The sequence below is a fragment of the Balaenoptera borealis genome, assembly GCF_965194805.1.
Source record: "Balaenoptera borealis genome assembly, chromosome: 10".
NCBI classification, from domain to species: Eukaryota; Metazoa; Chordata; class Mammalia; order Artiodactyla; family Balaenopteridae; genus Balaenoptera; species Balaenoptera borealis.
The window spans coordinates 302,226-327,593 of NC_138874.1; the positions used below are offsets into that span (position 1 = coordinate 302,226).

General features: G+C 37.9%; 3 long non-coding RNA genes across 3 annotated transcripts in view; 1 reads left to right on the plus strand and 2 right to left on the minus strand.

The window, feature by feature from the left end:
* Positions 1-10,429, minus strand: LOC309635820. Its single transcript, XR_014249042.1, has 2 exons — positions 8,956-10,429; positions 1-6,874 (listed from the first exon to the last, which is right to left on the minus strand). It is a non-coding gene; the product is annotated as an uncharacterized lncRNA (long non-coding RNA).
* Positions 10,425-25,368, plus strand: part of LOC309635834 — a 24,765-nt gene continuing 9,821 nt past the window's right edge. Inside the window, exon 1 of the long non-coding RNA XR_014249056.1 lies at positions 10,425-13,879. This is a non-coding gene — a long non-coding RNA (uncharacterized lncRNA). The remainder of the gene's footprint in view (positions 13,880-25,368) is intronic.
* On the minus strand, positions 19,703-22,609 carry LOC309635827. Its single transcript, XR_014249049.1, has 2 exons — positions 21,148-22,609; positions 19,703-20,635 (listed from the first exon to the last, which is right to left on the minus strand). It is a non-coding gene; the product is annotated as an uncharacterized lncRNA (long non-coding RNA).

Sequence of the window (25,368 nt, forward strand, 5' to 3'; positions counted from 1 at the left end):
ATTAATTAATTAATTAATTTATTTTTGGACGTGTTGGGTCTTCACTTCTGTGCGAGGGCTTTCTCTAGTTGTGGCAAGTGGGGGCCACTCTTCATCGCGGTGTGCGGGCCTCTCACCATCGTGGCCTCTCCTGTTGTGGAGCGCAGGCTCCAGACGCGCAGGCTCAGTAGTTGTGGCTCACGGGCCCAGTTGCTCCGCGGCATGTGGGATCCTCCCAGACCAGGGCTCGAACCCGTGTGCCCTGCATTAGCAGGCAGATTCTCAACCACTGCGCCACCAGGGAAGCCCCTAACTATCGATTTTTATGTTATAAAAGCATGTTCTTACAGTAAGAGCAACAACATCCATTACAAAGGATACTAGGATGAGAACCAAGAAAACCCACAGCCTTTGTCTCACTTCTGTCACTCACTAACTTTGCAACTCTGGACAAATTATTCACTCTCCATGTACAAAACTGGAATTGTAATAAGTGTTTCTCCCTCCTAAGAAAAACAAGAAGATAAATGTCTGCAACAGTGCCTTAAGTTGCAACATAAACATGAGGCATTAATATTTTAGGAAAGAAAGCCTAGAAATAAATACCATAGTGTCCTAACATTTTTATTATTTTAATTGGTCCAAATGTTATGGTCTCTGTGGAACTTTTACTTGGCTCTGTGCAAGAGATAGGCAAAAAGGAAAAAAAGCCATGTGAAAACAGAGAAATAAGAAGAGGAAACAAATGAGACAACTTTGATTAACGTATTATGCTAAAAATTACTGTGAGAAATGAAAGGGCGATTCCAAATCAGTTAGCTTCAAGACATGAAATCCCCTTCCTGAGCTATTTCAAGCCAAAGCCCTATGAGAGAGGATGAAGCTAAACAAAGAACACATGTCATTAGAAAAATGAAGTAACAGAAAGCTCGAGTAGCTAAATGATCTCCATGATTACAAATAAAAAAGGCATATTAGCTAGTAAGAGGAACCCATTGTCAAGAAAGAGTATATAAATCTCCCCAAGGGTCAGGATGTTCTCCCCTTATTCTTTTTCAGCGTTAAAGGCTAAGCATCAGTAGTTCCTGGTCCTTGAACTGAATCTGAAATCCCGTGGGGCCTGGGCCTGCAGATATTTAGTCTGAAGCTTAGCCACAGACTCTCAACAGCAGCCTCATCTTCTATCACTGAGGAAGCCCACCTCCAAAGGCACCAACATCAATCTTCAGGTTTCATACCTAGTTGGTGAAAACACACTTAGCATATTTTAGGGTTATCAACAGTAGCTATTGTTTATTTTCATATTTAAAAATATTAGAAGATTCAGTACCTTTAGTCTGAAAGAGGTAAATTCTAAAAATGATACAAAAGTTAATGAGTGGTATGGATAAAAAATGACTTTGTTCTTAACTTGATAGGATAAGAGAGGCTCTGTTGAAACTGGAGCAAGGTGCACTTAGGACGAACAGAAGGAAGTTCTACTTTGAACAATGGGATTCGTAGGCAGAAGATACACCGCATATCACACAAATAGAATTTTCTGTTAGTCTAAATTATCAGGTTCTTGAGGGCTCGGTCTTAATCACTGTTGTTTCCCTAGCAACGTGGCACAGTGCCAGGCACGTGGAAGGTGCTTAATAAATCTTAAATAGCCCTTACTAAGCCCACTTCTCTCTTGAAGAGTCTGTAGTCTGGGACCCAGATACTAAGATTTCTTCTTGCATTGGAAGATGGTGCAATTACTTTCAAGTTCCAAGGGTAGCTGGAGGAAAGGAGAGGAACAAATAAGCAGCACCTACTTTAGTCACTTCTGCTGTATTTCTTTTCTATTTCCATAACAATAATACTTCATCTTTCACTCTTTATGATATAGAGAATCTAGTAAATAGCAGTCCTTAGAGGAGGCAATGTACAATTTTGAGTGGGCATCTCAGACATTATTTTCTTAATTTCTGAAGACAGTGAAAGTTGGTCTTTAGCTTATGTTATTTAACCAACAATGCTAACTATAAACACCACTCCTACCCAAAATAATTACCTAAAATAATTTTCATATTAGAGATATTATTCATGATTCCAACCCAAGGGTACAACATAGCAAAGACTTAAATAATTTGGGGAAAACTTGAGACAGTTTAAAATAACAAAAAAACCAGACCTACATGTTCAGAAAATAGCTCAAATATATATTATGTATACACACACAGAAATATATATATATTTACGTACACACATATAAACAAATAACAAATTCATAATTTAAATTGTGATGAGAATGCCATAGACAGGTAAATAAAACCAACTCTAGTAGTAGCAATAGCTAATAGAACCTAAGCCAGTGGTCCTCAAAGAGTGGTCACTGGACCAGCAGCGGCACCATTACCTGAGACCCTGTTACAAACGCAGATTCTCAGACCCCACCCCAGACCTACTGATTCAGAAATTTGTGGGCTGGAGCCCAACAATCTGTGCTTTAACAAGCCCTCCAATTATCAAACCAACATGTTGTACACCTTAAATTTACACAATGTTATGTTTCAGTTATATCTCAATTAAACAAAAAAAAAAAGGGAGTCCTCCAAGTGATTCTGATGCACTACAGTTTGGGAACAACTGCCCAAATCTATACATATTACTATGTTTATTTAACCAATGAGGGAACGTGGGCTCCTACATAACCCAGCTAATGGAGCCTGGGACAACAGCCTTGTGACTCTGAATGCTGTGTGCAGTGTTAGAAGAAAAAAATCAGTTTAAGAACCCAAAAATCTCTGATTCCTAAAATGGATGCTTTTTTAGCTGAGGTAGAAAAAAATTGGTTAAAACTTCTTAGGCCTCAGGGGCTTCATCTGTGACACAGGGGTAATACTAATAATGTAATAACCTCAAAAAGGTTTTGGTGAGAAATAAATTAGATAGTGTATGTAACCCTAATTTTAGGCAGTAAATAGTCATGACATTTGCTCATCATTATTTTCTATAGCCTTTTGATCTATGAGGAAATGTATTCTCTGTTGCTATTCCACATTTCTAGCTACAGGATATACATGAACTTTTAAACATGATCTACTTCTAATTTTGGTTTCAGCTATGATATGTTTTTCCTCCAAGTTATAAAATTACATGAGCTACCACTCTACTCAAGACAGAAATTACTATGACCCACATTTTTGTATAGAGAAAAGAGATAGTACTGTGGAAATTTTCTAGAAAAGAATCAAGTGATTTCAATTTTACAAAAAAAAAAAAACTTCTCTAAGATTAGATTGATGAATATCTTATGCTTTTTAGGTCACAGAAGTAGCTTTCACTTGTAAATTACTGTTCTACCTTTCTTTTATAAAACTGGCATTTTTGATGTATTACTTATTGCATCCCAAGGGTCCTTTATATAATAATCTCATAAACTATGTGTGTGTTCACTTTTTAAAAATAATTTTAGTTTTGTCATATGGTATTATAATGCCATTGTAAGTAACTCTGAAATTACAAACATATATATTGATAAAAAAAAGGAAACAATTTAAAAACCTATATTCCTACCAATCAGCAATAGGGGCTTTTAACATTTTTGTTTTCATCTTTCCAGCATTTTTTATATGCACACAACACACTCATACATATTTTAACAAACAGGAGCATTTGATTTGAACACTTGTAAGTATATTGTGAAAATATTTCCAGGTAATCACTTCTACTTCATCAGTTCAAATGACTCCATTGTATTCCATTGGATGGAAGGATTGGATGGATGAATAAGGTGTTAACCAATCACATATCATTAGACATTCAGATTTTTCTGGTTATTTCATTTTTATAAACAATGATTCAGTAAACACTGCACACTGATGTAATTATCCTCTCAGAATATATTCTTAGAAGCAGAGTTCCTGGATTAAAGAGAAGCACATTTTTAAGGCTTTTGATCCATATCCCAAATGGCGCTTATAGAAAGATTATACTAACTTTTACCCTCACCAGTAGCATATGAGTTCCAGTTTTCCAACATCCTCCCCTTTGAAAAAAAATTTTTATTCTAATATATCAAAAGTATGTCAAAATATGTCAGAATAGTGCTTCCCTGGTAGTGCAGTGGTTAAGAGTCCGCCTGCCAATGCAGGGGACACGGGTTCGAGCCCTGGCCCGGGAAGATCCCACATGCCATGGAGGAACTAGGCCCGTGCGCCACAACTACTGAGCCTGCGCTCTGGAGTCCGCGAGCCGCAACTACTGACCCCGTGCCACAGTTACTGAAGCCTGCGCGCCTAGAGCCCATGCTCCACAAGAGAAGCCACCGCAATGAGAAGCCCGCACACCGCAAAGGAGAGCAGCCCCCGCTCGCCGCAACTAGCAGAAAGCCCACACGCAGCAACAAAGACCCAATGCAGCCAAAAATAAAATAAAATAAAAAGTCAAAATAATGTTTCATTGTTATTTTAATTTGCACTTATTTGATTATTAGTGAAATTGATCAACTTTTCATATGAGTAGCAAACATTGTGCAGCCCTCCCATATCTCTCTGTATCCACTTCTACAGCCTCTGGTTGCTTACTCCACTGCTAAGAGTGTTTCTTTGGTTACCTAGCAGTGGAAAGCTGGGCCGGGCAAGTGGGAAGTGTCAGAGAATTAATACTCCCAGGAGCAGCCTCAACCAAGTTGAGGGATAAATACCTCAGTTGCACCCCTTAGGTGGGATAACTCTGGAGAATGTTCCACACTCTCTCTCCCAGAGTTCCCCAGCAGGACTGAGCCCCAGCTGCCCAAAGAGGAAATGGCTTGATAACTCATCCTTTGTTGGCTTCCTTCCCTCCCCTGTCTCACTTCTCCACTTCCTATCAGTGTTTTCTAGGATCATCTCTTGAATTAACTACTTGAATCCTTATCTCGGGGTCTTCTTCTGGGCTGGGAACCCAACCTAGACAATATGAGCCTTTTCTCCTCTGATTTCGTCAATGATCTGATCATTCATGCATTTTCCCCATTTTGATATTGGAGTCAGAATTATCTACTTTAAATATTAAGAAGGAAGGGATATTTACAAAAGGAAACCCTGAGAGATCACAAACCAGGAGCTTAATAAATAATTACAGTTAACCACCAAATTGTCTTAATAAACACGTTAAGATTTAAAGTATTGCAAGTTATTAATAATAACTATTATATTCAAAGTAATTATCCTCTCTTTATATGGAGCTAAAGATTTTCTTAGTGATATAAGTGAACTAAAATGTAGGTAAAAGGAAAAAACTAGCAAACTATGGTAAGGAGAATATTTTAGCCAAGGTGTACTAAGTGTGTTGATCGAGTGCTATAAGAAAAACTACATTCAACAATGTAAATATGCTCAAAATATATTGGCATCACTTTTAGGGAGAGACTAGGATTCAGTGAGAAGTCTGCTGAGAAGTTTTAGAATGGAGAAACATTTTGGGTCAAATGACATTTTGTAGTATCTAAAATCAATATGTTGTTAATTAAAATACCAATCTCCCAAGAAGACTCTGACAGTAAACAATGTTAAACTAAACTGGATCAGAGCCCAGAAAGTCAGCCAGACTAGGAGTGCATACAAGTAGGCCAAAAAAAAAAAAAAAAACACAAAACCCACAAAAACCCAAACCAAATAAAAAGCAAACTAATCATTTGGAATGGGGAGGAAAGGGCTGGGAGGGGGTATAGAAAACAAAAGAAAATGGCCAGTTCTTCATCCTGCTCTGGGGACAGGAATCAGACAAAATCACTCCAGCAGAATCTATGTAGAGGCCATTCTTCCAGCTGCACAGTTTAAGCATTTGCAAAGGTAAAACAAGGACAGTCTAGACAACCTAACTTGCCTTGTATGGACAATGAAAGTTTTTAAAGAGGACACATAGAATACAAATCCACAACAGTCAAATTTAAATGCCTCTTCAGAACTGTGACTGCCCCAGTATTTCATGCTACCCCCAGCAGAGTTAAATTTTAAAAATGTGTGACTCAGTCATTTTAATGTGTTTTATCGGGACAGATTGTAACGTTTTTCTGAATTTACAAGATACATTAAGGCTATGCATCTACATAATAGCAAAGACTCAGAAGAAATATAGAAAATTCTGTTCAGATTGAAGTCAGTGCAAACGATGGCAGTGCAAATGAGCTCAAATCTGAATGCTTGAAATATATCAAAAGATAAATGCCCAGGAATTCCCTGGCGGTCCAGGAGTTAGGACTCAGCACTTTCACTGCTGTGGGCCCAGGTTTGATCCCTGGTCAGGGAACTGAGATTCTGCCAGCTGCACAGCACTGCCAGAAAAAAAAAGATACATGCCCAACAACCCATCAGCTCTGTACCAGTCAGATTCAAAGAGCTGAGGAGATTCCCCTGAACATTTCTATCTTAAACTAAAGATTTATTTACTTAAATATGTTTATTAGGTGCTCATCCAACCATTATCACAAAATAAAGACAACTTATTACATTGCCAGCCTCAATATGTACTTAATTCTCTAAGGCAGTCAGCAGCCATCAACTAAGTAAGGATAGCGGTGGCCTTGGGCAAACTCTGTTCCAGCACAACACAACTTCGGATTAGTCAGAACAGACTTGTTTTTTCTGTGATTACAAACCACCCCCAAATCTCAGTGGATGGACCCAACACAAGTTTATTTCAACACACTCTCCATGTGAATCAAAGACTCTATTTCACATAGTCACTGAAGGACTTGAGGAGGTGAAGACTCCACCAGCTTATAGCTGCACCATCTGGAACACGTGGCCAGAAAGAAGTGGTGGAAGGAGAGGGAGACACTGGAGAATCCCATGTATGTTACTTCTGCTCATATTTCATTAGCCAGAGTTAATCCCATGGCTCCGTCCAACCACAAGGAACTTGAGAAATGCTATGTCAGTTGTGCCTGGAAGGGAAAGAGAACTGGATATTGGAGTAATTTCTACCCCACCCCTCAACGATCTGGAACTTAGGGTGATTTCCTTGTGCAATATAAGGATAGAAACAGACATTGAAAGGCAAAGCTAAGGACTTGTAACAAAAAGCATGAGTCATGGCTCAGAGGTCTTAAGCCAAGGTCAAGGGTCAGTGAGGAAGGAGATTCAGAGCTCTAAGCAAAGGAGGGAGCAAACATCAAAATCCTGAGAATGTGTTCAAGTGGCAAAAGCCAACCTGTCATAAATCTATTTTAGTTGATTTTGTTTTGACACAAAGTAACATTTTTCTCAGGGCATCTTAAACATGTCACTTGATATCTGACATCACCCCATCTACATTTCTCAAAGTATGGTCGTTGAATCATCAGGAACAGATAAATCTGAGGGGCTTCACAGAAATACAGATTCCTAGGACCTACCCAAAACCTTATACATTAAAATTCCTGAAGATTTTAGGTCCAGCAATCTGCTTTTAAACAAGTATCCACTAGGTAATTCGAATGCATTCTAAACTTTGGGAGTCACTGTTTTAGACTTCTGCAAGGATCCAGAGAAGGTCTGAGATCTGGGTTGGGTTTGAGCCCTGGGAGAAAGCCTCCACTTGTCGTAGTTTCTCTAGTTACTCCACTAGGGTGGAGTCTGCCCTAGTACCAGACAGCGTTTGGTAAGGTCAAGACTGTGCCTTTAGGCTACACAGAAACTTTCCTGGGTGAGGAATATTCAGGAGCATGGAAAATAAGTTGATTCTGAGTTGCTGCTGAATTTGGTTTGAGAAAGACTGGTTCAACGCAGAGCAGTTTCAAGGAGAAAAGAATTTGTAGGTAGGTTTGCCAACGGATTGACAATGGTGAGGATGGTGAAGAACCCAGAGATTCTGTTGTTGAGGTTTTGGAATGGTCAGGTGGAACAGATGAGGGCCTTGGGATTTCCAAGCACATGCTACACGTGTTGCTCCTTAAACAGGCTGTGCTGGGTAGGCAGGGGAGAGGAGGTGAATCCTGAACCTTCTTTGCTGAGAATGGGGGAGTGGGTGCAAAATGCTGTCATAGTTATTAGAAACTGTGAGATAATAGAAAAAAAATATATATATATATAGGTATATATTGGTCTCTGCTCCAGGTTACTGACACAGGAACCTAAAACCGTTGTAATTTCCTAAGTCATAAAAGCACTGGGAGTATCTTTTGTTCAAATATTTGGTCTGTGACCCTGGTTCCTGACACAAAGTTCCTATATCCCTTGAAATTTCCTGGTTGACAACCTTGTCTTTTGTTCTAAGAAGGCTCCTGGATAGGGACCAGTCACCCGACAGACCAAGCCATGATTAGAAGCTTTGAATTTTTGACCCAACCCCTGTTCACAGGGGAGAGGGGCTGGAAATGGAGTTAATGATCTATCATGCTTACACAATGAAGCCTCCATAAAAATCCCCGAAGTACAGGGTTTGGACAGCTTATAGGTTGGCGAACACGTGGAGGTGCTGGGAGAGTGGTATGCCTGGAGAGAGTATGGAAGCTCAAGACCCTTCCCATAATGCATTCCTTACTTCTGGGTGTCATCTGTATCCTTTATCAAACCCTTTTATAATAAACTGGTAAACAAACTGTTTTCCTGAATTCTATGAGCCACTGCAGCAGATCTGTTGAATCCAAGGAGGAGGTCGTGGGAATCTCCTACTTACAGCCAATTGGTCAGAAGCACAGGTGACAACCAAAACAAATTGGCATCTGCAGTGTGGAGGCGGGGTGGAGGGGTGGAGGGTGAGGGCAGTTAAGGACTGAGCCCTCAACCAGTAGGATCTGACACTGTCAACGGGTAGATGGTGTTAGAATTGAGTTAAATCGTGGGACACGCAGCTGATTTGGTGTTTTGTAGAATTGTTTGGTTTGGCGAAAAAAACCCCACACAACTGGTATCAGAAGTGGTGTGAATATGCTTAGTAGCGTGAGAGTAAAGGAGAAGCACACAAGGACTGGGTTTTGCCTAACACACTTTCCCTAAAATAAAGAGAAAAATACACACTGGGTAATTATAAAATAGAGCTACTTACCCGCGTTATGGGAGGGATGAGTGCAAGCAAAATGAACACACCAGAAAGCTTTGAAACTTCCACAACCTAAAATTAATGGTAAATCATGGGTTAAACATCCCTGCTCTGAAATATTGAGAGGAAATTCTAGTATCCAAACAAAATGGAACTATGGATCTTGGAATGAAAAATAAGGATATGAAAATAAAAGGTGATGTAGAATATGTATGGAGGGAGTATCTCCAAAATGCTATGCGTCTTATAAAAAATTTGTTTTACTGTCTCAGAAGAAATCGTTTTGCTTAAATGGAGGTATTTATTACCTGCAGAATGGACAAGCTCTCTGCCAGCTCTTCAAACCTATGATCAGGGAGTGAGCTGTCTTTGGAAGTATAACATCATGCCCTACATGGTACGGGGCTTAGGGTCTAGGAGTGGGTAAGAAGTTTAGACCATGATTTAACAAGCAGTAACAAGGACTTTGCTGGTGGTCCAGTGGTTAAGACTCCACCCTTCTACTGCAGGGTGCACGGGTTCAATCCCTGGTCGGGGAATTAGGATCCTGCATGCCCCGCAGTGTGGCCAAAAAAAAGAAGAAGAAGAAGCAGAGATGAGATACTGAGTACAGTGGCTTTTGGTAAATAAAATGAAAGAATGGTGTACCAAATGCCAACAAACAATGACATTCCTCAAGGTAATCAATATCAGAAGCTATTAATATGCACCCCTCCCAAGTCTCAGTTGCTTAACAATAAAAATTTATTTTTTTTCCAGTTTGATTGAGGTATAATTGACAAAATTGTAAGATATTTAAAGTGTACAGCATGGTGATTTGATATGCATACACATTGTGAAAGGATTCCCACAATCTGGTTAAAATTTTTCTTTCTTTCTTTCTTACATCCCTGCCCAATACAGATTGGGCAGCTCTCCTTAGGCTCTCCTCCAGACAGAGACTCAGGAACGTAGGGTACATCTATATCACAGCGCTGCTATTTCTTAGTGCCTCCATGGACTCCTCCGCTTGATCATCACTCAACCATTAAGTAAAGAGAGAGAGCAAGGAGGGTCAACCAGGATGTTTTAAAGATAAATCTGGAAGTACTGTATATTACTTCCCTTCACATTCTATTGGCCAGAACCTAGTCAAATAACACCAACCGAACTACAAGCAAAACTGAGACGTGACTCTTCTTATTTATCCAGGAAGAAGAAAGGAGGTCGGTGAGCACCTAGCCAATTTCTGCCACTCAATGACTACTAATCCATAATCTGCCTCTATCTTAATTAAAATCATACAACTTCCTAAACTTTTTAAAGCATGTTTTACAGGGTAGCTCCTAAGATATTTTATTGAAAACTGCAGAGGGACTTCCCTGGTGGTCCGGTGGGTAAGACTCCACGCTCAGAATGCAGGGGGCCTGGGTTCGGTCCCTGGTTGGGGAGTTAGATCCCACATGCTGCAATTAAAAGCTGGCTCAGCCTAAATAAATAAATATTTAAAAAAAATAAATAAATAAAACTGCGGTAAATACTTGAATGTCCTTATTGGAATAGCTAAGATTCTCAATAAAATTTTAGAAATGCAGGGTTCTCTGGTAGTGTGTGAATTAAAAAATAAGTATTCAAAGTTCAGGTTGGCTAAGTTTAGCCATTTGGCCCTGGAGTTTGGAGGATAGCTAAGCCCTCATTCTTATGATATGACTTGGTGTGAGTCCATTTTTGAAAAAGGTATATGATAGAGAAAAATATGAAGAATATTTGGGCTTTAAATTACAAATCTTATTTATGAACTTCTAACACTACATTTATAATCCCAGATCCATTCTAATACTGTATCTCCCTGCACATTTATAGCAGACCCAGTAGAAAATTCGTTAACAGTTGGTTTTTAACATTTCTGAAGTATCCCCTCCATATACATATATATCATCATTGTGCTTTTTCTTCACATTCTTATTTTTCAACCCAAGATTCATCTGCATTTTGTTTAGCTATCAGCATTTCCTCTAAATATTCTAGAGCAAGAAATTTTGACCCATGATTCACCATTAATTTTTGTGAGTTGTGAACATTTCAAAACTTTCTGGTAAATCCATTTTGCTTTCAACTCTCTCCCTCCCTCTTTCTCCTCCCTCCTGTAGACTATGTAATAACTATTTTATAATTACCTGGCATGTACTTTTCTCTTTATTTAAAAAGATTTGCAATAGTTATGACAGCATTTTAAAGATTATACTAAGGGAGGCTATCTAAATATGAAACAGATGAATAAGTATATCTTGGGCAAAATAACTTACAGATATGAGAAAGAAAATTAGAGGATGTATATGTTTGTGGTTGAGAAAGCATGTCTGTCCAAATGTATGGGAGAGGATTGGTATGGAGAAAGGATGGCTGTACAGAAGAGTATTGTCTAGTTTTTACATAAGCAACTGAGAATTCTGGGGTGACCCTCAACCTCTTTGGCTAACAAGTTATCCCTGACTGGATGCCTGGAGTTGGAAACAATTGATGCCAGGTGGGTACAAGAGAAAGTTGATTTCATTTACTTTATCACTTCATTTATTTGGGGCATGAGGCAAGAGAGACAAAAAAACATATGTATCAGCCTCAAATGATCATTGTTTTTCATTTGTTTGCAAAGCTGTCTGTGGATACTGGCATTGAAAACATCAAAGTCTAAGTAAGACCAGGCTTTACACAAAAAAAATTAATGTAAACCATAGATTAGAACCATCACAAAATGCATTCATATTGCCATATTTCAAATAACAAGCAGAAAGAACAACTACAAAAAGAAAAAAGAATGGTTATGGAGGACCCCAACCATGAGGTCTTATATATATATTTTTTATATAAAACAGGTTCTTACTAGTTATCTGTTTTATACATATCAGTGTATATATGTCAATCCCAATCTCCCAATTCATACCACCACCACCACCCCCTCACCCCGCTTTCCCCACTTGGTGTCCATACGTTTGCTCTCTACATCTGTGTCTCTATTTCTGCCTTGCAAACCAGTTCATCTGTACCATTTTTCTAGATTCCACATATATGTGTTAATATACGATATTTGTTTTTCTCTTTCTGACTTACTTCACTCTGTATGACAGACTCTAGGTCCATCCACGTCTCTACAAATGACTCAATTTCGATCCTTTTTATGGCTGAGTAATATTCCATTGTATATATGTACTACAACTTCTTTATCCATTCGTCTGTCGATGGGCATTTAGGTTGCTACCATGACCTGCCTATTGTAAATAGCGCTGCAATGAACATTGGGGTGCATGTGTCTTTTTGAATTATGTTTTTCTCTGGGTATACACCCAGTAGTGGGATTGCTGGGTCATATGGTAATTCTATTTTTAGTTTTTTAAGGAACCTCCGTACTGTTCTCCATAGTGGCTGTATCAGTTTAGATTCCCACCAAGAGTGCAAGAGGATTCCCTTTTCTCCACACCCTCTCCAGCATATGTTGTTTGTAGATTTTTCTGATGATGCCCATTCTAACTGGTGTGAGGTGATACCTCATTGTAGTTCGATTTGCATTTCTCTAATAATTACTGATGTTGAGCATCTTTTCATGTGCCTCTTGGCCATCTGTATGTCTACTTTGGCGAAATGTCTATTTAGGTGTTCTGCCCATTTTTTGATTGGGTTGTTTGTTTTTGTAATATTGAGCTGTGTGAGCTGTTTATATATTTTGGAGATTTATCCTTTGTCCATTGATTTGTTTACAAATATTTTCTCCTATTCTGAGGGTTGTCTTTTCACCTTGTTTATAATTTCCTTTGCTGTGCAAAAGCTTTTAGGTTTCATTAGATCCCATTTGTTTATTTTTGTTTTTATTTCCATTACTTTAGCAGGTGGGTCCAAAAAGATCTTGCTGTGATTTATGTCAAAGAGTGTTCTTCCTATGTTTTCCTCTAAGAGTTTTATAGTGCCTAGTCTTACATTTAGGTCTTTAATCCATTTGGAGTTTATTTCTGTGTATGGTGTTAGGGAGTGTTCTAATTTCATTCTTTTACATGTAGCTGGCCAGTTTTCCCAGCACTTATTGAAGAGACTGTATTTTCTCCATTGTATATCCTTGCCTCCTTTGTCATAGATTAGTTGATCATAGGTGTGTGGGTTTATGTCTGGGCTTTCTATCCTGTTCCATTGATCTATATTTCTGTTTTTTGTGCCAGTACCATATTGTCTTGATTACTGTAGCTTTGTAGTATAGTCTGAAGTCAGGGAGTCTGATTCCTCCAGCTCCATTTTTTTCCCTCAAGACTGCTTTGGCTATTCGGAGTCTTTTGTGTCTCCATACAAATTTTAAGATTTTTGTTCTAGTTCTGTAAAATATGCCATTAATTTGATATGGAGTGCATTGAATCTGTAGATTGCTTTGGGTAGTATAGTCATTTTCACAATATTGATTCTTCCAATCTAAGAACATGGTATATCTATCCATCTGTTTGTGTCATCTTTGATTTCTTTCATCAGTGTCTTATAGTTTTCTGAGTACACGTCTTTTACCTCCTTAGGTAGGTCTATTCCTAGGTATTTTATTTTATTTTTTTGCAGTGGTGAATGGGATTGTTTTGTTAATTTCTCTTTCTGATCTTTCATTGTTAGTGTATAGGACTGCAAGAGATTTCTGTGCATTAATTTTGTATCCTGCTACTTTACCACATTCATTGATTAGCTCTAGTAGTTTTCTGGTGGCATCTTTAGGATTATCTATGTATAGTATCATGTCATCTGCAAACAGTGACAGTTTACTTATTTTCCAAATTGTATTCCTTTTATTTCTTTTTCTTCTCTGATTGCCGTTGCCAGGACTTACAGAATTATGTTGAATAAGAGTGGTGAGAGTGGACATCTTTGTCTTGTTCCTGATCTTAGAGGAAATGCTTTCAGTTTTTCACCATTAAGAATGATGTTTGCTGTGGGTTTGTCATATATGGCCTTTATTATGTTGAGGTAGGTTCCCTCTATGTCCACTTTCTGGAGAGTTTTTATCATAAATGGGTGTTGAATTTTGTCAAAAGCTTTTTCTGCATCGATTGAGATGATCATATGGTTTTTATTTTTCAATTTGTCAATATGGTGTATCACATTGGTTGATTTGCATATATTGAAGAATCCTTGCATCCCTGGGATAAACCCACTTGATCATGGTGTATGATCCTTTTACTGTGTTGTTCGATTCTGTTTGCTAGTATTTTGTTGAGGGTTTTTACATCTATATTCATCAGTGATACTGGTCTGTAATTTTCTTTTTTTGTACTATCTTTTTCTGGTTTTGGTATCAGGGTTATTGTGGCCTCGTAGAATGAGTTTGGGAGTGTTCCTTCCTCTGCAATTTTTTGGAAGAGTTTAAGAAGGGTGGTTGTTAGCTGTTCTCTATATGTTTGATAGAATTCACCTGTGAAGCCATTTGGTCCGGGACTTTTGTTTGTTGGAAGATTTTCTTTTTTTTTTTTTATTTTTTTTATTTTTACAAGAGATAAATAGACTGACACCAAGCATTGTACATGGATGACCACAACAAAAGCAACAATGATTGCAATTACCAAACATGAAACACACTCATACTATGTCATAATATTGACATTCAGTCCTGTAATCCTCCACTGCAACAGCTCCTTTACTTTGCAGTAAAAATTGATTTGTATATTCTCTGCCTCTGAGTCCTTGTGGGATTTTTTTTTTTTTAATTCAGACAGAAAGTCACAAAAATTATACTCATCCTCATCAGTTCACTCAGTCCCATGTAATTAATTTTTTTTTTCATCTTGATCTTTTGTTAGCACTTTTATGAGTTCATCAGTTTTTCATTAGAGTTCTGAAAATGCTTATTCATTCAGTTGAGCAGTACAGTCAGTTACCAGAAACCTGTACTTGTCAGAGTCTTTTCCATGAATTTCTTGAAGATGAAACCCTTTTATAGGAACATATTTGCAAAATCATCAGAGTACACCCAGAACTGTCTGTAAATGACAAAAGACTTAAAAATGACCACGGTTAAAGATTTGATGAAAGTTCATAATAATGCAGTTGACAAGAAAATTAGTTATTTCTGAGATATACATTTTAAAGTAATAACTAGGATTATTACTTATAACATTATACCAGAATGTTGGAAGATTTTTAATCACAGTTTCAATTTCATTACTTGTGATTGGTCTGTTCATATTTTCTATTTCTTCCTGGTTCAGTCTTGGAAGGTTATACCTTTCTAAGAATTTGTCCATTTCTTCCAGCTTGTCCATTTTATTGGCATAGAGTTGCTTGTAGTAGTCTCTTAGGATGCCTTGTATTTCTGCGGTGTCCGTTGCAACTTCTCCTTTTTCATTTCTAATTTTATTGATTTGAGTCCTCTCCCTCTTCTTCTTGATGAGTCTGGCTAAAGGTTTATCAATTTTCTTTATCTTCTCAAAGAACAAGCTTTTAGTTTTATTGATCTTTGCTATTGTTTTCTTTGTTTCTATTTCATTTATTTCTTCTCTGATCTTTATGATTTCTTTCCTTCTACTAACACTGAGTTTTGTTTGTTCTTCTTTCTCTAGTTCCTTTAGGTGTAAAATTAAATTGTTTATTTGAGATTTTTCTTGTTTCTTGAGGTAGGATTGTATTGCTATAAACTTCCCTCTTAGAACTGCTTTTGCTGTATCCCATAGGTTTTTGGTCGTCGTGTTTTCCTTGTCATTTGTTTCTAGGCATTTTTTGATTTCCTCTTTGATTTCTTCAGTGATCTCTTGGTTATTAAGTAGTGTATTGTTTAGCCTCCATGTGTTTGTATTTTTTACAGATTTTTTCCTGTAATTGATATCTAGTCTTATAGCATTGTGGTCGGAAAAGATACTTGACACGATTTCAATTTTCTTAAATTTACCAAGGCTTGATTTGTGACCCAAGATATGACCTATCCTGGAGACTGTTCCATGAGCACTTGAGAAGAAAGTGTATTCTGCTGTTTTTGGATGGAATGTCCTATAAATATCAATTAAGTCCATCTTGTTTAATGTATCATTTAAAGCTTGTGTTTCCTTATTTATTTTCATTTTGGATGATCTGTCTGTTGGTGAAAGTGGGGTGTTAAAGTCCCCTACTATGACTGTGTTACTGTCGATTTCCCCCTTTTATGGCTGTTAGCATTTGCCTTATGTATTGAGGTGCTCCTATGTTGGGTGTATAAATATTTACAATTGTTATATCTTCTTCTTGGATTGAACCCTTGATCATTATGTATTGTCCTTCCTTGTCTCTTGTACCATTCTTTATTTTAAAGTGTATTTTATCTGATATGAGTATTGCTACTCCAGCTTTCTTTTGATTTCCATTTGCATGGAATATCTTTTTCTATCCCCTCACTTTCAGTCTGTATGTGTCCTTAGGTCTGAAGTGGTTCTCTTGTAGGCAGCATATATATGGGTCTTGATTTTGTATCCATTCAGCCAGCCTGTGTCTTTTGCTTGGAGCATTTAATCTATTCACATTTAAGGTAATTATGAATATGTATATTCCTATTACCATTTTCTTAATTGTTTTGGGTTTGTTTTTGTAGGTCCTTTTCTTCTCTTGTGTTTCCCACTTAGAGAAGTTCCTTTAGCATTTGTTGTAGAGCTGGTTTGGTGGTGCTTAATTCTCTTAACTTTTGCTTGTCTGTAAAGCTTTTGATTTCTCCATCGAATCTGAATGAGATCCTTTCCGGGTAGAGTAATCTTGGTTGTAGTTTCTTCCCTTTCATCACTTTAAATATATCGTGTCACTCCCTTCTGGCTTGTAGAGTTTCTGCTGAAAAATCAGCTGTTAACCTTATGGGAGTTCCCTTGTATGTTATTTTTCGTTTTTCCCTTGTGTTTTTGATAATTTTTCTTTGTCTTTAATTTTTGTCAATTTGATTACTGTGTGTCTCAGCATGTCTCTCCTTGGGTTTATCCTGTATGGGACTCACTGCACTTCCTGGACTTGGGTGGCTATTTCCTTTCCCATGTTAGGGAATTTTTCGACTATAATCTCTTCAAATATTTTCTCGGGTCCTTTCTCTCTCTCTTCTCCTTCTGGGACCCCTATAATGCGAATGTTGTTGCGTTTAATGTTGTCCCAGAGGTCTCTTAGGCGGTCTTCATTTCTTTTCATTCTTTTTTCTTTATTCTGTTCTGTGGCAGTGATTTCCACCATTCTGTCTTCCAGGTCACTTATCTGTTCTTCTGCCTCAGTTATTCTGCTATTGATTCCTTCTAGTGTATTTTTTATTTCAGTTATTGTATTGTTCATCTCTCTTTGTTTGTTCTTTAATTCTTCTAGGTCTTTGTTAAACATTTCTTGCATCTTCTTGATCTTTGTCTCCATTCTTTTTCTGAGGTCCTGGATCATCTTCACTATCACTATTCTGAATTTTTTTCTGGAAGGTTGCCTATCTCCACTTCATTTAGTTGTTTTTCTGGGGTTTTATCTTGTTCCTTCATCTGATACATAGTCCTCTACCTTTTCATTTTGTCTATCTTTCTGTAAATGTGGTTTTTGTTCCACAGGCTGCAGGATTGTAGTTGCTTCTGCTGTCTGACCTCTGGTGGATGAGCCTATCTAAGAGGTTTGTGCAAGCTTCCTGATGGGAGGGACTGGTGGTGGGTAGAGCTGACTGTTGCTCTGGTGGGCAGAGCTCAGTAAAACTTTAATCCACTTGTCTGTTGATGGGTGGGGCTGAGTTCCCTCCCTGTTGGTTGTTTGGCCTGAGGCGACCCAACACTCAATCCTACAGGCTCTTTGGTGGGGTTAATGGTGGACTCTGGGAGGGCTCACATCAAGGAGTACTTTCCAGAACTTCTGCTGCCAGTGTCCTTGTCCCCGTGGTGAGCCACAGCCACCCCCTGCCTCTGCAGGAGACCCTCCAATGCTAGCAGGTAGGTCTGGTTCAATCTCCTATGGGGTCACTGCTCCTTCCCTCTGGGTCCTCATGTGCACACTACTTTGTGTGTGCCCTCCAAGAGTGGAGTCTCTGTTTCCCCCAGTCCTATGGAAGTCCTGCAATCAAATCACGCTAGCCTTCAAAGTCTGATCCTCTGGGAATTCCTCCTCCCGTTGCTGGACCCCCAGGTTGGGAAGTCTGATGTGGGGCTCAGAACCTTCACTCCAGTGGGTGGACTTCTGTGGTATAATTGTTCTCCAATTTGTGAGTCACCCACCCAGTGGTTATGGGATTTGATTTTATTGTGATTGCGCCCCTCCTACTGTCTCACTGCAGCTTCTCCTTTGTCTTTGGCCGTGGGGTATCTTTGTTGGTGAGTTCCAGTGTCTTCCTGTCGATGATTGTTCAGCAGTTAGTTGTGATTCCGGTGCTCTCACAAGAGGGAGGGAGCGCACAACCTTCTACTCTGCCATCTTGAACCAATCTCTGTCGGCTGCATGTTTTTCCTCCTCAAAGTCTATTCCTGTAGGGGGCTGTGTGCAGAGGACTTCCACCTAACGCGTCGAATTAGAGTTCCCAAGGCAGAACCACTGCGCAGACACCTCAGCTCAGCGCACCAGACACTTTGATTCAAGATGGTGGTGGCAGTCCATAACGTCTTGTAGTAAAGTGAAAAACAGTCCTACCGTCTTGAGTTAATAATATTGTTAATTATGAAGCTTTGGTCAATAACAATCTTTCATATAAAGCATCTTTTTTTCCCTCTGTAATGGTTTTTCATTTTACATTTTCATCCGACCTATTGTATTAATAGTTATTTAAAAGCAGATTTTTCTCCTAAAATCGGCTCACTTTATGCATCATCTTTATGCAGTAATGGAGCCCTCCTATGCTGGAAGTGCTGCCGACAAGTCATAATGTGGACCTTGACCTCTGGCCACTTTTGGAGGGTGACCAAATCAAGACAGAAAAATCTAATATTGCCAAAGACCACATAGGAATTTCTTGGCAAAGTCAGATGAGAAGACAGAGTTCATGAACTCCAAGGGCTGACATTTTTAACCATTGTCCTTATTCCTTATTTTGGGAACCCCTTTTGAATTAAAAAATGTAGAAAATTCTGGAATTTTGCTTCATTTTTCCATGACCAATGTAATGGAATTGTGGAAAGAGCTCTGTACTAGAGTCTTAAGACTCTTTACAAAAAAAAAAAAAAAACCTTTATATAATGGAACATTTCAGTGAATCCTTTGACCCATCACTCAGTTTCAAGAATCTTAAACTCATAACCTATCTTATTTCAGCTACATCCCACTGAATTCCTTCCTTCCATATAATTTTGAAGCAAATCCCAGACATCATACCATTTCATCCATAAATACTTCAGTATGTATCTCTAAAAGATGTCTTTAAAAAAATGATAACCACAATACCATTATCATGCCTAAAACATTTGATAATAATTATTTAATACTATCAAATATACAGTGTTCAACATGACTTCCCCATAAATATAATAATTTTTAATAGTTTGAATCAAGATCTAAACAGATTTCACTCATATGATCCCCTACATGTTTCTTAGGTCTTTTAAATTTTTTTCTAGGCTTTCCTTCTAACTCTCTTTTTTTTTTTTCGCTTTGGTTTATAATTCATTTGTTGAAGAAATCAGGTCATTTTTACTGTAGACACAGATTGGATTTTGCTGATTGTAACCCTATGGTATTGTTTAACATGTCCTTCAATTCTCTGTTTATAAATTGGTAGTTGAACCTAACAGGTTCTCCCATGACTAATGGAAACTTAGCAGAGGCCACCTGCTAAGTTTCTAAGATAGTTCCAAGCTTTTAATCTGGTACAACTGATAGAGTGGTAGGAAATCGATGAAATTCATTAAGGGGATAAGAGGATAAGGAGTCATGTGATGGAATAGAAACTGTAGGGATGGGATGAAGAATTTCGTTTTTGTATGTTGAGTTTGTGATGCCTTTGGGATAGCCAGATAGAAATGTTTGGCAGACACCTGGAAATATGGTCTAAAGCTCAGAAAAACCTTGCCTGTCTGGACAGGTAAATTTAAGATTCACCAGCATATAACACTGAAGTCCTGCAGGTGGGATGAGGTCCCTGAAAGAGGGTAGAATAAGAAGAGAAAGGGCACTAAGATGACTCTGTCACCATATTTAAAGGGTCTGCAAAGGAAGAGGAATCTACAAGGGATACTGAGAAGGAACAGAGAAGTATGAAATAGCATGGAAGCCAAAGGAGGAGAGAGCTTCTGAATATACAGAGACGTCCAGGAAAATAACAACTGAAAAGTAGCCACTGGGATTTTTAACTAGGTAGTCACTAGGGATCTCATCAAAGGCATTTCATTGGGTTGGTGAGGGTAGGAGCTATCTTTCAGTGGATGCAGAGTGAATGAGAGGTGGGAAAATAGAGACAAACAAAATTACTCTTTTCAAAAAGTTTGGTAGGGTCTGGCAGCATGAAAACTCATTATTATAAATTGTGTCTCATATGTAACATAAAATCAACCAACCAATAAATATTAACTGTGAGCTTATTATGTGTATGCCAAAGTACTACTAGTGTAAAAAAGATATTCATGACATAGTTCATGCTATAAAGGCTACAATTGCCAAGGAGAAAGTATGCAAATTTATAAATGCATGTTTAAAAAGAAAGCTCTTCAGAAACCCTAAGAAATCAGATTAAATAAGGCATTTAAAAAACATGCTGGGCTTTATTGTCTCTTTAAAATTGCGCAAAGAATCCACTTGCATGATTCTAAAAAACAAGAAAAATATATGTTGTTAAAAAAAGAAATATGAAATAAATCTGATGCATGAAACAAAAACAATTCTGTGAGTTAATATAGATTTCTTTTGAATAAGAATACAGCACAAGATTCTTGTATCTATTCATTAAAAGTTCAGGTTCAGTTCCTCTGAATAAAGAAAAGATAATCACATTATCTCACCTGCCACAGGCAGGCTAATGCATGTATATGGATTCAGTACAGTGTCTGTGAAGTATTATAATAAGCAAATTCCTTATTAGCAGTTCAACAAAGTCAGCAGTGGCTGTCATCATTACGACTTTCAATGAGGAGGCCACCTCCTCCGTCCTTTTTCCCCTTCCACTGACTTTCAATGAAGACTTTTCACATTTAACAAAAGTACCCTCATAGTTCTAGAAGTGATTTTTCACCATCCTGCTTTTGATCAGCTTTCTAATCAGAGTTTACTTCAGATTCAAGTGGAGAATAAAACTGACCATGAAAAAGACCATTGGCTTACATGAGGGCTCCCTCTCACTGGCATCCTGAACTGTAGAAAAAGCCTTCTTTTGCTGCCTCTCATGGGAGCACTTTGAAATCCAGGAACCATGTCTCGATACAGGTAAATAAGAATGAAATGATGGGAAGCACAGAGCCAAAAACAAACAAACAAAAAAACGTATCAACATAAGAGGAGTCAGAATTGGATGACATCACCTCCTTCTCTAAGGAGGGAATGTTTCAATTTACATTTAATTCTATTATCTACAGTAAGGTTACAAATAAGAGGTCAAGGATGACAAAGAAGCAGAAAGACTTATGCAACACTGGTTACACCTGTCTTTTCCTTTACTTCCTAAGACTCAGTCCTGGCCTTGAATTGCATAGGGTGGATATAATGGATACTGTCCCATGCTTGAGTGCTGTGGCTCCCACTGAAAGGGTTCCCTATGTGTTCTGGCACACTTGGAGGAGGGTTAGGGAAGCCTTTTCCTTGTTTCCCATTAAGGAAAAGAGACCTCACTGGATGGTTCTAAGATTGGCCTCTACCAGTGGCCCAGGGCCAGTGGCTCTGCACACAGAGAGTGGGTCAACTTGGGCAGCAAGGTGGGCCCTAAATAAGCCTTTCAAATATATTCGTGCAAAGAACTGCAGATTCATATGTGCATTATATAATAACCTTCTTTCCTCCAGTGCCTGAGACCAGATGGCTATGTAAATAAATAAATTACAACCAAGTCTGTTCCAATGTTATGACTGTAGAATTTGAGATAATTTCTTTAATCAGCCATCCAAAGAGTTGAGTCTTCTTTGTGTCCTGACCTAGAAGTAGTTATCTTTCATCATGACTTTCAGAGTCCTTTGGTGATAAGAGATTTTCAGTATCAGTGAATATAAATTTAAGTTTTATTACTGAATTTTCTGGAGAGAAGTTAATGAAAATCTCTGAGTCCCATTTATTTCACTGTGGAAATAAATGCTGACATCTAAGAATTGTTGCAGAATTTGGGAGAAAAATGTAAAGTTATATCATTGTTTTAGTTTTAAAATAGAGATTTCAAAATAAGCCAGCTTATTAGAATTCAAAAGGGAACTTCAAAACTCAAATCCCCAACTCACAACTTTTTTTCGAGACAGCCAGATGCTCACCTTCCTTTCACATTAAAAAATATCAAGTACTTTGATAGGAAACTGTTCTACTTCTATAATTATTAAGGATTCAAAGATGAATATAGCCATGAAACAAACTATAATGGCTCTCTTAAGATTGCTGATGAAAAAAAATTCTGTGAGCCCAAATGATACTATTAGAATAAGGAAATATTATTTTTGAATTAACAATTGATGGTCCATTAAACCTCTGTATTATTGAATTAGTTGGTTCTTGAGAAAGCAGTTGAGCAATGATCAGAAACTGTAGTGCAATAAACAATGATCTATTCTAGATCAGCAGTTGTAAACTCCAGCTATACATTAAAATCATGGAGATGGGAGCATTTAAAAAATATTGACACCCAGGCCCCACCCCAGAGGTTCTGATATATTTGGTCTATTGGGGTTCCTAATATCATATATTTTCAAAACTACTCCCACCCCTCATTCCCTATTCAGGTATTTCTAATGTGCAATCAGGTTAAAAACTCCTGATCTAGATTACTTGTCTAGCTGTTTATGATACTGAACTATTGTTTATAATTGATATAAGCAATAAAGAGTGACAGGTACATTTGTAAAATATTTCCTTTATGATAATTTATTCTAAATCACCATTCTCTGAACTTATTGGTTTAGAAAATTACAATTACTTAGCAAACATAAAATTGCATCTACATAGTGTTTACAACAAGTAAGAAATATAGGTATATGTATGGATGAGATATAGATGAGCCACAAGATGACCTTTCTATTTTTCACTGAAGTTGTTTGTAAGTGCCTTGGAATGAAATCATAGAATTTTCTATCCAAGTACCGCATTAAGGATCAAAGTTAGGTGCCTTCTCAAGGTTCATCTCATTTATGATAGTTGCTGGTTAGAACACATGTCCTTAGATTCTCATCCTAATGTTCTTTCAGATATTTCCTTGATTTTATTTTTTAGAAAGTAAACATTACTTTTGGGGAATAATAAAAGAAACCACAATCAATTATCAGAAATTTAAATAAACATTAGAGGCAGTTTAGATAAACCACAGCCTAAGCCTTACTTTAACATTTACCACCTGAGAGACCTAAACATTTCTGAACCTCAACTTCCTCATCAGGAAAGTAAGGACATGATAATATAATAGCATGAGGTAGAAAACAGATAAAGGCAAGTTCCTCTCCTGCTCACATAGCATTAGTTGTTTTCCAACCCTAAGACTTAAGGAAAGGAGGGTGAAACCAGACTTCTCTGTTAAATGTATTAATAAACAATAAAGTCAGGGACTTCCCTGGTGGCGCAGTGGTTGAGAATCTGTCCGCCAATGCGGGGGACATGGGTTCAATCCCTGGTCCAGGAAGATCCCACGTGCCGCAGAGCAACTGAGCCCATGAGCCACAACTACTGAAGCCGCGTACCTAGAGCCCGCGCACCGCAACGAAGAGTAGCCCCTGCTCACTGCAAATAGAGAAAGCCCGCGCATAGCGAGGAAGACCCAATGCAGCCAAAAATAAATAAAAAACAAACAACAAACAAACAAAAAAAAATAAAGTCAAACCATATACATATCTAATGAGGGGTTAGTATCCAAAATATATAAGGAAATTGTATAACTCAATGGCAAAAAAATTTTCGGTTAAAAAATGGGCAGAGGACCTGAATGGACATTTTTCCAAATAAGACATGCAAATGGCCAACAGGTACATGAAAAAGTGCTCAGCATCACTAATCATCAGGGAAATGCAAATCAAAGCCATAGTGAAATATCACCTCACATCTGTCAGAATGGCTATTATCAAAAAGACGAAAAGATAACAAATGCTGAGGAGAATGTGGAGAAAAGCGAGCCCTGGTGCATCGTTGGTGGGAATGTAAATTGGTGCAGCCACTATGGAAGACAGCATGGAGGTTCCTCAAAATATTAAAAATAGAACTGCCAGGACTTCCCTGGTGGTCCAGTGGTTAAGACTCCATGCTCCCAATGTAGGGGGCCCGGGTCCCATCCCTGGTCAGGGAACTAGATCCTGCATGCTGCAACTAAAAGCCCACATGCTGCAACTAAAGATCCCACATGCTGCAATGAAGATCCTGCCTGCCGCAACTAAGACCTGGTGCAGCTAAACTAAAAAAAAAAAAAAAAAAATAGAACTACCTTGTGATTCAACAATCCCTCTTCTGGGTATACATCCAAATAAGATAAAATCATTATCTCAAAGAGGTATCTGCACTCCTGTGATCATTGCAGCATTATTTACAACAGCCAAGACATGAAAACAACCTACCCGATGGATGAATGGTTAAAGAAAATGTGGTCTATATAGACAGTGGAATATTATTCAGCCATAAAAAAAAGAAGACAATCCTGCCATTTGCAACAACATGGATGGACCTTGAGGGCACTATGCAAACAGAAACAAGTCAGAGAAAGACTAGTACTGTATGATCTCACTTATATGTGGATTCCAAAAGCATCGAACTCAGAAACAGAGTAGAACGGTGGTTGCCAGGAGCTGAGGGATGGGGAAAACATGGAGATGCTGGTCAAAGGGTACAGACTTTCAGTGTGAATAATTTCCAGGGATCTAATGTATACAATGATGACTATAGTTAATGATATGTATCATATATTTGAAAATTCACTTTGAGAGTGAAGCTTTAATGTTCTCACTATAACAACAACAACAAAATGTTAAGTATGTGAGGTAAAGGATGTGTTAAATAACCTTATTGTGGTAAACACTTCCCAATATATATGTGTATCAACTCATCACATTGTACAACTTAAGCTTATGCAGTGTTATAATGTCAATTATATCTCAATAAAGCTGGGGAAAAAAACAAACAATAAAGTTCTTTACAATGGCCCATTCTCTACATTTGATCTTTCACATACATTTCAAGGGCTGGCATGCTATAATAGGGTATTAAATAAGATAATATATGTGAATCATATAGAGCAATGCTTAGCATATGGTATGCACTCAACAATAGCACATTAGTTGCAACGATTATGCATTACTTAGTGTTGCTCAATGAAGCAGACAGAAGTTTTCTGTTTTGAGGGGAATGTAAATTGTGTTTGCATCCTAAATAGTTTGT